The 11,199-nt window shown below is 32.1% G+C and overlaps 1 protein-coding gene and 1 long non-coding RNA gene across 2 annotated transcripts in view; one reads left to right on the forward strand and one right to left on the reverse strand.

Annotated features, from left to right (window-relative positions):
• Positions 1-11,199, forward strand: part of LOC117172110 — a 259,054-nt gene that overhangs the window by 1,558 nt on the left and 246,297 nt on the right. The window lies entirely within an intron of this gene.
• LOC117172111 overlaps positions 10,184-11,199 on the reverse strand; it is a 2,549-nt gene continuing 1,533 nt past the window's right edge. Inside the window, exon 3 of the long non-coding RNA XR_004466965.1 lies at positions 10,184-10,533. This is a non-coding gene — a long non-coding RNA (uncharacterized LOC117172111). The remainder of the gene's footprint in view (positions 10,534-11,199) is intronic.

Below are 11,199 nucleotides of genomic sequence, written 5' to 3' on the forward strand. Positions count from 1 at the left end.
GTGAATTCCCGACTTGGAACAAGCCTTCGCAAAACTCCACAAAATTTTGTTTGATAAATTATTCATATGTGGGAGTCATTTTCTTATTTTTAATTCGGAACAACAAGAGTGTGAGCATCAGTTCTTAGTCATTAGTATGTCACTAAAGAACAAAGTTATCATTAGGGGGTTTTAAAATACGGTGATTGTCACTTTTCTAATAGAAATGTATAAATAAACATGTGAAGACCTTAGTGCCAATATATGAGTCACCGAACTTAGCGCGGCTCTAAGGATTAGCCGTAATGGGGGTGGCAATTCAACAGTAACAATGTTCCAAAACTGATTTTGTTTTCACCGAAGACAAGAAATGGATATACTTTTTCAATTAAAAAAAAAAGAAATAAATAAAAAATCTGAATCTGTGAAAGGAATCATTTTCCAAAGTTAATGGTCGTCTAGAAAAACATTTGGGAATTAAAAAAAAAGCGAGAAAATATTTTGTATGTTAAATATTTCTGTTTCGCTTTGCTGATGTTTTTTAAAATAGGTTTTCTAATGTTTATATTATTAAAGACTATATTAAGGCCAATGTGCTTTCCGCGGATATTTAATTTGAAACATCTCCGGAAAGTACATTACCATATATATGGCAATAACATTTTTTTTCACTTAAAAACATTTCTTGATATAAGAAATGCTTATTCATTCAATTTACATCCTAAATAAATATTTTCTGCGAAATTCGGATGCATAACTTTTCACTCGCACGTGCCTTGTCAGTTGATTGACGCCAACTGCATCTCTGATACATGGAATTTCATATCCTCGAATTACCTATGAAACTTCGCGAGTTTCAAAAGTCATTACCAAGGTGAAAATGTTATATATGGTCTATATATAGTAGGCAAAACACTGCTATTTTTTATTTGTATAATAAAAAAAAATTTCAACAAATGAAAAATGTAATTGTCTTATCCACTATATGTAGAATATAATATACAACTTCTTCACCTGGGAAAAAATTGAAACGTCAAAAGGAAATTCGACACTATATATTTGGGAAAGTACAAAAATTGAAAAACAAGTTCTGCTATGCATTGCACTTCTTACCTTCTCATCTTATTAAGAAGCTATTGTTTTTATGTAAGAATTGACTTTCGTAGCGGTTCTAGTTTTATCTATTTTTTGTTGTTGAAAAAACGCGTAGTTGTGATTTTAATCGTAAGAAATCTGATTAAAAATCAAAAATGTCATTATACGTTTAAAGTGTGCAAGATACGATTAAATGTTATAAATAAAAATACTTTAACTCAAAAAAATCTTTAAATTTGGTTACGAAATTTTTTTTTGTAATATGCATAGTTCTTTTAATCGTGAAAAACTTGATTAATAATCAAAAATTACATTTTTCAGTCAACCTATTCAAGATAAGAAAAAATGTAAAAAAGTATACATTCCAAAAATAGCTGAAAATGTCGTTACGTCTATTTTCTGATAAGATGCATAGTTTTTGTTTATATCGCAAAACAAATAACATATACATTTTTGTTTAATTCTGTGGAGAATGGCACAAGATATAATACAAATTTTAATGACAAAATGTTTCTCCTTGAATAGATCCAAAAACTCGCTTTCGAAGATTTTTTTATACTAGATAAGTAGTTTTCATTTTAATCGTGAAAAATAACATTAAATGTAACAAATTTAAATTTATGGCAAAGCGATCCAAGATGTAATCAAATATATAAAAGCAAAAATTTCACCTGAAACAAAAGTTCCGGTCCGAGGTACAGAAATTAATATAACATACTACATTTAATATAAGATCGAATTAATTTTAAATCGCACAGGCAGTCATATTAAAAATTGCTTAATACCATTTTTTGGTAAGATTCATGTTTTTTTTTCTTTTAATCGTGCAAGGTGTTATTAAAAATAATCAATTTTATTGTGCAGTCAAACTATGCAAGGTAACAACAATTGTGGACATGAAAAAATATTTATCTGAAACGAATCTTCAAATCTAATTTTCATAATTTTTAAAAGACGCATGTAGTTCTTGTTTTAATTGTGAAAAATGTGATTAAAAATAAAAAATTCCATTTTCCAGCTAAACTATGCAAAATACAACAAAAAAAATTTAATAAATATTCATCTTCAATTAAATAATAAAATCAATTTTGCTTGTGACGCTTTTATTATTCAATGTATCGAGGGTGGAAAAAGGTGATTTTTACTGCCTTTGATACACATCCCGCTCTTGATCTTTTTTGTCCTACCTTCCTTGAAAACAAGCATACGAAGCAGATAGAGGATGTTCGTCGTACTCAACAATTTACAATTATAAGTGAAAGGAAGAAATAGCGTGATTAACAGAAGGGAGACTGTTTGGAGCAGCGCACAGTGATAAACGTGGGAAACAATTCGAGCCACGCAAGGATTTTAATCGAATGATAAAATTTTTTTAATTCTTCTCTAAAAATGTTATATTTAATATTTCCAGTGAGAACATTTTTATAACTACCTATATACTGTTTTAAAGTAACCATGAAATGGCTTAATTTAATCAAAATCCTGACATGCTGGAGTCACTCTAAAGATGGATTCGTATTCAGCGACCCAAGAAACATATAGTACACCTAGTCATCTTTATGTAGACTCCCGAAAATATTTTCTAGTCCTCCGTGATTTTCGAACAATTTCCACGGATGTTGAGGCAAGCCGTTTCATGGTTAATTAAAAAAAGTATATGGGTATTTATAAGAATTCTGTCACTGGAAATATTAAATATAACATTTTTAGAGAAGAATGAAAAAAATGTATCATTTGATTAAAATTCTCGCGTGGCTCGAATTGTTTCCCATTTTTATGACTGTGCAGCGGTGCAATTTTTTTAAAGATAAAGATAATTTTCTCCCGGCGGTTGAGTGCGCATGTGCGAACTGGGCTGGAAGAGGCCACATCAAGCCTGATTCACGTACATGCAATGGTGCGTTTTCAAGGAAGGTCAGTCAAAAAATCATTTTTTCGATATGTTGAAAAAAATTAATTTTCGGCCCATGAATTTGGTTTTATATTACCCTGACCAATAATCACCAACCACGATACATAATTGCCTCCGAACAAATTATTTCTATTAAATTAGGGCTATATTTTCGATATATAATATTTTTGTATAACTATTTTCAAATGAGATTCATTAATAATAATATTAAAAATAAATTAGGCTTAAAATCCTTATTTAAAAGATTTTTCCAATATGATTGGTTCTTTTTCGGTGTTATTTGTAAATGGATTAAGGATCGATAGCATTAGTTTAGCTATGATTTTTTTCATGCATAATTGACACGTGTCTCAAAAAGACCAATTTTTGACGATGCATCCCAAATAGGTTTTTTAATGTAACGATAATTGATCTTCATGCAATAATAATAATAATATTTATAATAATATAACTTGACTGCCAGACAGTCTGTGAATTATGGGATAAAAACAGGACTATGCTCAATTTGTCAAAGCACACTGCTGTTATCAGATCACTTTATTGCATTACAAAAAGTGTCCGTGACTGATAATACATACCGAGACGGCTCGGTGCAAACTACTCAAAAAAAGAAATAAAAAATCCAAATCTAACCCAACTGCTTTCGGCATATTAGTCTGTAACCATTTTAAGCCTGAGATATTAATTTTGTATTAATAATCCCTACAAGGCTCTCTAGGAGGAATGTTTGTATCCCTATAAACCGGCTTTCCAGTATGATTGTAGGTTACCCGCGCATTATCAGGCACTTGATTTAGTCCGTGAGTTATGATGAAAAGTAGGGTTTGCCAATAAAGACGGACTTAAACATGCATAATATGAAAATTATGGCTGATTGTTGTTGCTTAAGGCCCCTGAAAATCATCGGTAAATCGGACTTCATAAACTGAGACCGAACGGAGATGCCATTTTTTCTGTTATTTTGTATACATAATCTATAGAGGATAGAGTCCCGGTAAAGTCCTTTTTTTTGGAGAAAATTATATTTTTTATGTAATAATAGAAAAGACAAAATTCATCCATTAGCGGCTCCATGAAAAAGCGATAACCGCAGTAGTGAAATGTTTTACTATTAATCTTAAAAGGGAGTCGATAAAGGAGTTTTCGACCTCACTTCTTTCTTTTGTCACATACTATATGCTTTTCACCGGCCACGGCGGCGGAAGGAAATCGGCTGGTTATGTATTTAGGGGAAGCCAACGATGAAAAGAAAAACTAACATTCTTCAGGACACAAATGTGCGGGTAAAAAACACCCTCTATAGCAAAGGTTTATTCATCGAGAGGCGAACAACCTAAACAAAAAGTAGCGGCCGTTACCCAATATTTGAACGGGTGGGTAGCTAAAATTCTAAGTGGGCGCAGAAATAATGTGGAGGATAATATCATGAAATTTATATTTCAATGAAAATAAACATTTGAAGAAATATAATATCGCAAATAAATATGATGAAAAATGGTATTTTATAAGCAATTCGCCCCTAGATTCATAAAATTTACTGCAATTAATGAGTTCATACAGGCCTGAGATTGTCAGAAAATAAGGGGGTATCCCCAGAGTTTATGAACGTGGAAGTGGCCGGGGAAGGGGGGGGGGGGATCTAAAAGAGCATATAAATAAAATAAAAGACCCGACTAGCTGACCCTAAAAATTTTGATGTCCTAAAAAATAATTAATTATCCATTGTTTTTCCTATACGTCAAGATTTACTGATGGCCTAACTTTTCTTATACCGTTTCTTCGACCCTGAATTAATAAACCTTGGCTATATGGAGCGTTTCTTTACCAACGGATTTGCATTCTGAAGGATAGTACTTTTTCGTTTTGTCGGTAGGTTCGCCGCGAACCAGAAGCCAGCAGATCCTGTTCCTCTGGAGTAGCCATTGCAAAACATGGTAAATCACGAAAAAACATAACGGAGGTCGACAACTGCTTTATCTTCTCCCTTTTACGGTGAATAGGAGAACACTTCACTACTTCGATGGTCGTGTTTTCATGACGCCACTAATAAGGTGCATTTTTTCTTATCATTATTACATAAAAAATATAATTTTCTACGAAAAACGGTATGTACCGGGAGTTTTTATACTCTTTAGATTATGTATGCAAAAAATTACAAAAAAATTTTTCTCTGTTTAACCATAGTTTATGAATTCCAATTTATGCACCATGACCTTCCATAAACCGGAATTAAGCACAATTTTGGAAAAAAATTCAAGTTGGTGAGATTGTTATGTACTTATCCACTAATGTCACTGATTTGATAATGATAATTATTGTAATTATAATAAATAAAAAATCATAAAAGAACATAAAATTATTTATATTCAGTATCGAAAGTATCGCCGACCATGGATACGTGTTAATATTAACTGATTCAAGGCGGCCAGCTATTTCCAGGGAAAAACCCCAATCGAGCACTCGAAAAAAATTAAAAATCACTAAAACTCAATCATTCAAAAATCACTAAAAGTTACTAACTTTTCACTAGATTTGACTTTCAAGGGCGCAAGATTTGAATTGATATTATATTAAAAATAAAAAAAGTAAAAAACAATAATAATGGACAATTATAAGTTTTTATAATTATAAGTTTTTTTTAAAGTGATCTTTCAAATTATAATTTGATAAGTCACAAAACATTTCTCCTCTACCATTTCAACTATAAGTCTATAATATAATCATACAAAATAAAGATAAAGAAATATAAAAAATCATTATAGACCAATTAAAAAACATTTCTAAAATTTAACCGCAATCGGTTTCAAGTGATCATTCATGGAGTGACCCTGCTTTAAAAGAAAGTTGCGTAAATGGCACTAAATTGAACAAAAGAGTATATTTGGTATGGCAACAATAGAAAATATGAAAGTTCTGATTTATGCCTACACAGTAATACAAGAATCTGAATTTCAGTAGGAAAGGGCGGTTGACTTTCAGATGTAACCAAAAGGATCATGCGCCAGTTGAAACTCAACTGATGATGATAACATGATTTTAAGTAACGCGCTCGGTTTAAAGTCAACTGCTTTATGTATGTAAAATATACTTTATAGGTTAATTTAAGACAGAAAGATTGTTGACTTTCCGTCAACGCGTGCGTTTGAGATGAAACTTATAGGTTGATTTAAGTCAGTTGATTGTTGAAATTCATAACATTTATGCGCTATCGTTCAGTTATTAGGAACATGAAATTAATATATAATTAAAAATTGAATAATTTTAGTAATTACATTTTCTTTAATGTAAGCATTGAATAAATTATTCAATCTACCTAATGAATCAAGTTGTTTTATCCTCCAAGTCGATGAGATTAGTAGAAGGAAAAAAGAACTGAATGACACTAAACAAGGCACTTATATCCATTTCAAGCTACCAGGTACTGTACGTGAATCTTCAATCCTTTTTCATATATTTTTTTATTACATGGCTACGTTTATTCGATTTATAATCAGAATCCGTTATAGATATAAGTACATATATCAAAATAGGAAACGTTGACAAACAACTACCATGAGCTCAGTATTGATCGATACTATCCAGCGCTATCGACGCCATATTGTTTACTATCAGCTGCTCTCTTGGCTTCACTTCTAAAATCGCCGAAATCCATCCAAGTGTTTGCACATCACCAGATCGAATTTCGTACACGCCTTTCTGCCAGCACAAATTGAATTTCAGAGCACGCGAATGAAAATCATCCCAAACTCGACATACTTGTCAGTTAATTATCATATTACTCGTATATCAGATATGAGATACTGAATTTAAGTTCCATTTCTGGTTGAAATTAAGTGACTTACTTAATTTAATGCAAAAATGAAATTCATCTACATTTAAGATTCATCATCTCGTATTACTCTGTAATTTTGACACATGATGGGATTCGCAAAAACGTATCAATTAAGTACACGAACCTGCGAATTACATTACGTTGTTCGTAGTAGAAAGTGTTTCATTCAGGAAAATAGAATACGCAGATGCTTAAAGTGCCTTATTTCGAATCATCAATAATAAACCAAATTGTAAACTTAATTGTTTTCCTTGTATCGGCCGTGATCCACGAACTCAAATAATCAATACAATCAAACTAGAAACGTCTAGCTTTAAACTGGACGGTATAATGCAAAGCATCAAATCACAAGACATTTCATCCAATGCTATTGCCCTAGTAATCCACGGAAACACTGTCATTGCCTGAAATGTCTAGGACCCTCACAAAGCAAATTCACCTCAACGAATCAACTGCGAATTGAGATTAGAGAATTCTTCATATTGGACGGTATTCTCTCATGCAATCAATTGATCAATCGTCATTTGCTAACAGATTGTTTGCTACCGTTTATATCTGAAAGTTAATGAATATGAGCAAGAAGAACTACAAATTAGAAAAATCATTAAAGAACCCCGCACTGAATGTATAGGAAAATGGCTTTCGGTGGATTTAGCTGAAACTTTGTAATTTTTAAGGTTATAAGTGCCGGATGAAATATCCGTAAAAAAGATCGAAAAAAATGGACAGTTTTAGCGCTATGTGACGCTGAGCGCTCAAGATCAGTGAATAAAACGAATTACAACAGATTTTGTTACAAAAGCGATGTCAACATAGAAATCACGGTTCAGATCGTGGTCTGTCATGTTTTTGCCTATACCGTTAACTCATATAGCGCGCTTCTCAAAACGATCAAACGCTAAGCGCCCAAGATTTTAACTTGACTAATTAATCACTTCTTTAAAGGCAGAAATGGTACCCAAAGTAACATTAGTGACTAGTGCGCACATACCGATAATAACGTTCTACTGTTTGCAAGAGGGTTGAACGCTAAGCGCTCAAGATCAGCGAATAAAACTAATCCTAGTAACTTTAGCGACAAAAGCGATGTTACTATAAGAATCACGCATCAGAAAGTAGTCAGTAATATGTTTAGCCAAACCAATGAGTTTTATTGCGCGCTTCTTGAAACGATAAAACGATAAGCGCCCAAGATTTGAACTTGACTAAGTAATTACGTTTTTAAAGACAGAAATGGTATCCAAAGTAACATTAGTAACTAGTGCGCATATCGATAATAACAGTGTAGCCTTCGCCAGAGGGCCGAACGCTAAGCGCCCATGATAAGCGAATAGAACTAATCCTAGTAGCTTTAGCGACACAAGCGATGTCGTTATACGAAACACGCATCAAGAAGTACCAGCTCTGTGTAGCGTTCAATGAGATAGGTGACATAGGACCAGACAATAACGAAACGCTTCTCGGTTATTACTGCACATGTAAGTCAGGGGCCAGAACTCGTGGCACTTGCACACATATTGCAAGCATTTTATGGTTCCTGGGTTATGCACGTCACCAGCAACACGTAAAGTATCCTCAAACTTCCTTGCTACAAAGGATTCTAGACGCTGCTAATAGAGGTGAACAAGCGAACCCGAATCAAGAGCCAGAAATAGTTTAATATTTCGCAAAAGCTACTGGGATTGGTTCTATTCGCTGATCATGGGTACTTAGCGTTCGGCCCTCTTGCGAAGGGTACACTGTTATTATCGGAATGTGCGCACTAGTTACTAATGTTACTTTGGGTACCATTTCTGCCTTTAAATAAGTGATTAATTAGTCAAGTTAAAATCTTGGGCGCTTAGCATTTGATTGTTTTGAGAAGCGCGCTATATGAGTCAACGGTGTAGGGAAAATATGACAGACCACGATCTGAACTGTGATTTCTATGTTGACATCGCTTTTGTAACAAAATCTGTTGTCATTCGTTTTATTCACTGATCTTGAGCGCTTAGCGCCGCATTGCGCTAAAACTGTCCATTTTTTGGATTTTTTTTAACGAATATTTCATCCGGCACTTATAACCTTAAAAATTACAAAGTTTCAGCTAAATCCACCGAAAGCCATTTTCCCATACATTTAGTGCGGGGTCCTTTTTCACTAACTACTGTAAAAAACACTAAATTGTATTATTACATAATGCCAGGAAAAAAACACACTAGGCCCCTGAAAAACACTATATTTGTATTAAAATCGCTAAAATAGCCACCCTGAACTGATTTTGCTCAGATCTAGAGACCCTTTTCTGGCTATTCAAACGTCTCATTCTTTTCGACCGACTTTCAGGATTTTTCGTATAGTTTTAGCAAATATAGAAGAACGCTTCATTCCAGAATGTGAAAGAAAGGTATCAGCTTTTCCATACGGGAACATTTTGTAGTTTAAACAGACAAGTGTAACCTCGATTCAAGGATTTTAATATATTTGAATTAGCTATGTGACGTCATAAATTTAGGATGACCAAAATGGAAACTTCACATACGAATTTTCAGGTAGTAAGGAATACGGAGAAATGAAGTAATTTTAAATAATAGTTTTAAAAATACAAAAGTTTATTATATAATTCTGCTTTTAACTCATTCTTAGTTCAGCTATTTCATATCCTTTTCTCAATGATTTGTATATGTGATGCATTAATAAAAATACTTGTAGTCAATTCTGCTGCATATGCCTGTTTTAGTCACCTGTTCAAAATCGTTGAATCGTTTCTATCAATATTTGTTACTGGATGAAGGATAAATATCGCTGGTTTATCTATACATTTTTTTCGTGAATTTATTGTAACTATTTAAATTTTAAATGGGCTTTTAGGGTAGAGACTGTTTTAATTTTTAATATAAAAACCTGATTCACATAAGACGTAAATATTATAAAAAATTGCAATATATTTTTTTTAATACCGACCTTACTGAATCTGTTTCATTTTGATTAACTGCGTAACCATATTCAGTGAACTTAAACATATACCGTTTTTTGTATGGTTTTAATTTCAGTTTCCAGATTATCTGTAACTTTTACTATTATAAGTTTATAATCGTTTCAGTGTTAACTAAATGATGCACTCGTAACTGTCAGCATTGGTGCCTTATATATCATGTACCCGTAGAACGTGCTAGCCGTTTCAATTTCAGGCGCTTATTATTATGACTCAATTTAACGTTGCATGCACCACCTTGTTAGGAACAGACGTCAATATTCGAATAAATTAACGCTGTATAAAAGACGCATAATAAAGTAAATTTTATTACTCGGCATCATTTCCGAGGCGCTTACTTCCTAATTTGATAAATACATCGAGGTAAGTCCTCAACAGAACTGCTTAATTCGTAAAAATAACGGAATATAAAAGTTATTGAAGGAATATATCCTCGTAATCGCTACGATTTTCTAGTATACAAATTACTGCAATTAGGCACTATATGCAGGTATGGGCCTACATGTGAGACGTGGTCATAGGTATGATTTTCCGTGGTCCTACTGGGAGACAGTGTCATTTTCATAGATGGCATTCAGAAAATTCAAGGCCTTCATCGAATTTACGACATTTATGGTATTTATTATATTCATAGAAAACACAGAATTTGCAGAATTCATGGAAATGAAGGAATTCATGGATTTAAAGGTCCAGTAGCCAGTAACATTTCTGTATCATACTTGCGGCTGGATATCTAGACACCTGCATTCAGAAAAAGGTTTTTTACTTAAAGAAAATTGGTTTGAATTAAAGAGAAATATGTATTGGCTGTCAGCTAAACAACTTTTTCTTTGAATTAAAGAAATATTTTGTTTGCCTTTCTTTTTGTCGCTCAACCGAATGTTTTACTATTTAAATGACAATTTTTCTTTAATTTTAACAAAAAATTCTTTAACTAAATAAAAACTTTCTTTAGTTTGAAAAAATATCTTTAATTAAAAAAAATGTACTTTTTTATACGAAAGCATTTCTTTAATTTAAAGAAATTTATATTGTTTCAATGCACATTTGTCTTTAATCACAAAAACATTTACTTCAATGCAACAAATATTTATTTAATTTAAAGAAATATTTTATCTGAACAACACAATTTTTTTTAATAAAAGAAATATTTTTTCTCTTAAGAAAATAATTTATTAGACTTAAAAGAATTATCAATTTGAAACGAATATATATTTTTGTGTTATAAGCTAAAAATTTAGTTGAATAGCATGCATTTGTCCTTTGGATACAATAATTAAAGTAAATGCAAAAAGGTACATTTATTCATTTTCAAAGTATTTTTAAAGATATTTTGGTACGGAACAGTAAATAATATATAGCTTTATTTTCTCATTTTCAAAATGCAACTTTATTTCATTGTAAAAA

Source organism: Belonocnema kinseyi, chromosome 4, assembly GCF_010883055.1.
Source record: "Belonocnema kinseyi isolate 2016_QV_RU_SX_M_011 chromosome 4, B_treatae_v1, whole genome shotgun sequence".
In the NCBI taxonomy this organism is placed as follows: domain Eukaryota; kingdom Metazoa; phylum Arthropoda; class Insecta; order Hymenoptera; family Cynipidae; genus Belonocnema; species Belonocnema kinseyi.